We start from the raw sequence: 6,460 nt of genomic DNA on the forward strand, positions 1-6,460 counted from the left end.
AAAATATTTGGCTCATGGTCATAGACTAATTGTAATAGCCAGTACGTATGATGCTATTAGCCTAATGCATACAAGTGACATTGCATGGAAAATAACATGTTCTCATATAGATGTAGGAAGCTTAGCTCTCATAAACAATGGTCTAACAATTAGCTGCAAACGTTTTATGAATGATTTTGTTAAACCATTTTGTGTATGAAAATAAGCTACAGGATGTTCAACACTTATCCTAATTGACATACAATAATTATCAAAAGCTTGGGATGTAAATCCACCAACATTATCAAGACGGATGATCTTAATTGTATAATCGAGAAATTGTACTCTTAACTTAATTATTTGAGCAATTAATCTTGCAAATGCAAGATTTCGACTTGATAATAGACATATGGGTGACCATCTACTTGATGCATCTATTAATACCATAAAATATCTAAATGGTTCACTTGGTGGGTTAATAGGTCCACATATATCACCATGAATTCGTTCTAAAAATGCAGGTGATTCAATCTCCACTTTAACTAGTGATAGTCTAATGATTAGTTTGCCTTGAGAACGAGCCTCACATGATAATTCAATGGATGTTCATTTGAATTCTCAATAATTATTCTCATCATTATAAACGCTGGATGACCCAATATGTCATGCCAAATAGCAAATATATCTAGACTCATGAACTTTAGGTTCATTATTGTATATGTTTCAATTACTTGTATGTGAGTATAATATAATCCAGAAGATAAAGCAGGCAACTCTTCCCATATACGTTTTTCATATGAGACGGTAGATATGATATAAAGATACTCGATATTATTCTTTCTATCAGTCTCAATATGATAACCATTACAACATACATCTTTAAAACTAAGTAGATTTCTCTTTGATTGACTATAGAACAATGCATTTACAATTGTAAATTTTGTTCCTCTAGGCAAAATAATATTTGTTTTTCTAAATCTTTCAATTAGGTTTGCAGGACTTGATATTATATCGACTTTTGCTTCCAACATTGTCAGTTGAAAAAATATTTTCTACTTGTAAGTATTGTACGTGTAGTTGCATTGTCTGCCAGACATAGATCTTCTTTACTCATTTTTTAGTCACCCAACATATGAAAATTATCCAAGTTTCTTCATTAAAAAAAAAAAATAATTACAATGAAAAAAACAACATTTAGAATATACAAAGGTTAACATTTACTAAGTGGAAAAAAAATATGGAGATGAGAAAAATAACATTAAATCTAGATATTTTCGAAGTCAAAGGAAACATTTGATATTCCATCAATTCTGCCGATTTACTCTTTAGGAGATTCAAAGAAGTTCGCTACATCCAAATTTGTCATATGGGGCAGGTCAAATATATTATTATCTTGACATGAAAAATTTGCTTCCACAATTTTCTCTTTTTCTTTTAGGGATGCTTGATAGAGATCAGCTAAGTGTTTTGGCATACTAGGTACATGACCAATGGCCAGTCATTCCGCATCGGAAGAATTTATTTTCAACACTTTTTGAACTCTTATCTTATGGAGTTTTTCCTTTGTGGTCATCATTTTATGTGGTTCTTTTGAAATTTGAATGTTTAGAACGACCAACATAAAAATATAGTTATTTCTTCCTCTGTCACGGTCACGACCTCGACCACGACTTTTGAAGGATCTCTTAACGAAGAGTTCCATGAGCGCTTTCGGATCGCTCCAATTTTACAGTGACTAAAATACACCATCTACATTCAAACGCATAGTTATGCAAACAAACAGTAATTAACGACATGCTTTGAAAAAAATTAATAAGGGAGAGAGTTCTCATACCAGTTGAAGACAATCTTCAAGTTATGGAACTCAACGCCGCGGAAGACCTCTACCCGATCAACCAACGCTCAGTAGAGGCGTCGACTACAGCAGCATGAACAATCGCAATCCCACGAACACAGCGGGGATGACACCAACAAAAAAAGCCCCAGGTATTCTTGGAGTGAGAATCCAAAGTGTGGTCTTTGGTGAGTTTGGTAGTGGTAGGAGGAAGAATAGATAGTATAGGCGATAAGCAAGTGGGAGAGAATGAGAAGCTATCACATAGCTAGATGCTTATCACTTAGAAGAAGCTACACGATCGTGTAGATTTTACTGAACGATCACTTAAGGAAAGGTAGGCGATCGTTTAGCAAACATGGCACACTATACGATCGTTTAGAAAAGCTAACCGATCGTTTAGGAATTAGTATGCTATCGTTTAGGTGCTAGGTAGGCGATCGTTTAGGCGCAAAGTATGCGATCGATTAAGCGCTGCGCGACTATCGTATAGGCTTTCGACCTTATGCGATCGTTTACGTTTCCACACCAATGCAAAAACAATTTGAACTTTTTGAACTCTTCAAAATGAAACAAATTTCTTTTTTATTCATCGGTTACAATAACCGATGTTGTTCCCCACTAATGCACGTCCGAGGGAGATTTTAGGTTAATTATTATATAACTAACCAATTAATTATTAATAAATATAATCATATTATATTTTTACTCTATAGTTTGATATCACATATCTACTATAGTAATTGCTCCTCTACTTAATATAAATCATATTTATATCTAATTTCCTCCAAATAATGTATCTCATACATTTAGCCAATTATATCATATATAATTAACCAGTCCAATTATATCATATATAATCGAACTTCGTCTTGTCAGTTTGAACATTTCAAATTAACCCAAACACTGATTCTCGACTTTATCCAAGGTACCCAAGGGACCTAATGGACCTATGGCTCGAAGCTTCAACGGTTCGTGAATAGCTGACTAAATTCTTTAGCCACGAGATCCACCATCCGTTAACTATCAGGCATTCTACTAAAGACCAACAGTTGAACTCTTTTTACCATAAATATATTTCTGTGTTCATCAGATATAACCAATCATAAGTATGATGATCCTTCACAGATACTTGTAAGTACAGCTGGGCCAAATTATTGTTTTGCCCCTGTAGTTACATCTCACTCCTTAAGTACTACTGATTTCTCTAATGAACAATACAACATAGTCAAACTATGTGTGAACACCTCTCGGGCCAAGAGAAGGTGTGTGGCACCACATCGTTTAAGCCCTGGAATCAGTCATTAAGGGAGCTATCTATCGACTTACCCCTGCCTCGGGGAAGGAGTGAATTCCATCTTGTGTAGCTAAGTTCTTAGCTCCTAAATCAGACGAATCCCCAAAATGGTAGGTTTGAATCGGCGACCTAGCCACTCGCACCCATACAAATCAAAGAACCGCCCTCAATAGCAGAAGTTCCCAACTCACTCAGGATTAAGGTCATGTTACTTATGGTCATCCTAGTGAAATGAAGTCTCTGTCATGAATGGTGTTATATAACGAGACATTAACACTTCGTGGTCAGGTCTTATACAAGCTCTTTGTATAGGACGCCCCTGCTCGCATGTCCCCAATACGAAGATCAGGATCAGAACATCTGTGACAAGTCACAACACTTGTGACCATTCCACAAAGAGGGCCGCATCCGTAGCATTACCAAGATAAGGTTTCCCTCTTATATCAATATACTACAGACCATTTTAGTTATCACTCAAGACATGATCTACTTATATGTCACCACATACATGCTTGAGTCATATACAGATAACTAGGGATTTTATGTTTATTGGTTTGTTGTAAAGCAAATAAAACATGCAATGGAGCAAAATCAAGATGTGAAGTAAAATATCATATATTATACAACACAAGCGTTCATACAAACTGTTTACAAACTACAGGACACGAGACTTTAGGGCATCAACCCCAACAACCTCGACTACGATTATTATTAAAATTCATAATATTCACTTCAGGGAATGGTGCCATTCCGGTTAGTCGAGATTCATGATTTATCATCAACAACTTGTTATTTTGTTCGACCACAAAAATACATGAAATTAATTTAGAATATTGTTTAAAACCTTTCTCTCATATTACTGCTGCAGGAGCATATTCGAGACATGAAATGTAGAAAATATCTTCTCTAACATATCAGCATAAGTAATTTTCTCTCTGCATAACAATAATTTTGAACTGATTTTAAATAATGCAGAGTTGTAATCAGATATGATTTGAAATTTTGTAGCCTCAAGTGCATCCACTCATAACGAGCTTTAGGAAGACTAACTGTTTTTTTATGATCATACCTCTTTTTCAAATTTTTCCACAAGATATGGGGATTTTTTATTTTAAGATACTCCATTTTTAATCCCTCATGGAGATGATGACGAAGGAAAATCATAGCTTTCGCTTTGTCCTGACTGGATGTTGTATTTCCTTTTTTAATAGTCTCTCTAAGATTCATAGCATCCAAGTGGATTTCAGCATCAAGCACCCATGAAAAATAATTATTGTCATTAATATCAAGAGCGAAAAATTCCAATTTTGTGAGATTTATCATGGCAGCACTATCATAACATATTGTATTGAAATGAAAAATTTATTAGATATTAAATATTCAAAATAACATTAAATTTTTTAATTATAACGAAGGGGACAAAAATCGACATAGCATTATGACCTACCTTTAGCGGGAAAAACGATAGGAGCTCGTACTGGTAATGTGTTGTGAACTTGAGGAGCACAACGGGAACACGGATACCAATAATATATAATATTTAATAATATATAATATATATAAAAATAAACAAATATTAAAATAAATTAAACATAATATATAAATAACAAATAAAAAAATTAGCAAAATATAAAATTAGAAATTTCTCTAAATCTCCACTTTCTCCAATTTTCATGAACTTTGCCCAATGTGTGTTTTCCAAAACCCACAAATGTCACTATTTATAGACAAATTTGGCGAGTAGGAGATGGATTATATGGATACTAATATTGTGTAATCTTGAAACACATGGACACACATGGGGTAATGAATAAGTGACACATGACCAATGCACACTAATAATAGACATCTACTTTACACCTAATTAACATATTTATAATAATATATATATATATATATATCAATTTGCATGAAAATAAGTTTTTTAAATTAAATATAAAAATTAAAGGTATTTTTCCTGAGGATTTTTTATGTCAATTTATTTTTATATATCTATTATGCATTTTCAAGTAAAATACGATACATTAATTCTTGTTTTTATGTTTTGGGAAAAAAAAAGTGCAGTGAAAACATAAACAAGGAACAAGAAACTTGATTTTATTGTTTTTAAAACTTTTATATAATTGAGAAATTGTATTCGGTGTTATTTTGAGTTTAGGGATTTGCAAGCGTTGCTCGCATGAGGTTTCCTGAGAAACTTGTTTCATGAAGTTGAACTTGTGTTTGTGTCAATGTTGGTGTTGATTTGATGTGATGTGGTTCGATCTTAATACTTGATCTTTTGATTCTCTCTTAGTTGAATGTGTATGCTTGACTCATTGAAGCGAAACGCGTGATGTTCTTGAAGTGTAAGTCTTGGAAGAAACTTTGAAACTTGCGTCTTCAAGAGATGTGCAACTTTAGGAGTCAAGAGTCTTCTGATTGTAGAGAATTATCTCCAACTCTCTTGGAGTGTAACATTACCAACCCCTTTAAATGAAGAGAGTTCCTCTATTTATAGAGTTATCTGGTGGGCATCATGGGATTGGGCTTGGTTGGTCCATGAGCCTGACCCTTGGGCCCAATTAGCTGAACTTGGACCTACTTTGGCATTTGGGCCAAATTAAGCCCATTTTTGGGCTTAACTGAACTATAGCCCAAATCACAATATCAAATTGGGTCAAATTAATTTTACTTGATCCAATGCTTGTGATGAAAACACTGAAGGAACTCTTATTCAAGAGTACTTATAAGCGGAAGCAGATCTTTCCAATTCATTGTGACAGAATTTCCACATATACATTCAAACATACAAATATGTATTGTAAAGCTAAATTACTAGCATGCTTAAAGGATCAATAAATAAGAGACCGAGAGATCATACCAGTTGAAGACTTTTCTTCACAGCAAATCTCGCTTTCACTGGAACGACAAGCAATCGTTCAACAGTACCCCATCGTCTATCACGAACAGTCTCCACACGAACAGAAGACAACGGGGACGACACCACCATTAAGAATCCTCAGTATTCTCGGAGTGAGGATCCAAAGGGTGGGATTTTTTCGGGTTTGGTAGAGGGGAGGAAGAAGGGAGATCGTATACAACGATCAATCAAGTGGGAGAAAGGCTTGTCTATCATATAGACAAAATGCTTGATCGTTTAGGTGAAGTATACGATCATGTAGGAAAAGGTAAGCGTTTGTCTAAACGATCATGTAGGAAAACCTTAGCGATCGTCTATACGATCGTTTAGAAAATCTCGGGCTCTAAACGATCGTTTAGTAAAAGATAAGCGATCGTTTAGTAAATAGCGCGCGCATGTGTAAGCGTTAAGCGATCGTTTAGCACTATCGTATAGGCTCTCTTTTTTA

This window comes from Benincasa hispida, chromosome 7 (genome assembly GCF_009727055.1).
Source record: "Benincasa hispida cultivar B227 chromosome 7, ASM972705v1, whole genome shotgun sequence".
Classification (NCBI taxonomy): Eukaryota; Viridiplantae; Streptophyta; class Magnoliopsida; order Cucurbitales; family Cucurbitaceae; genus Benincasa; species Benincasa hispida.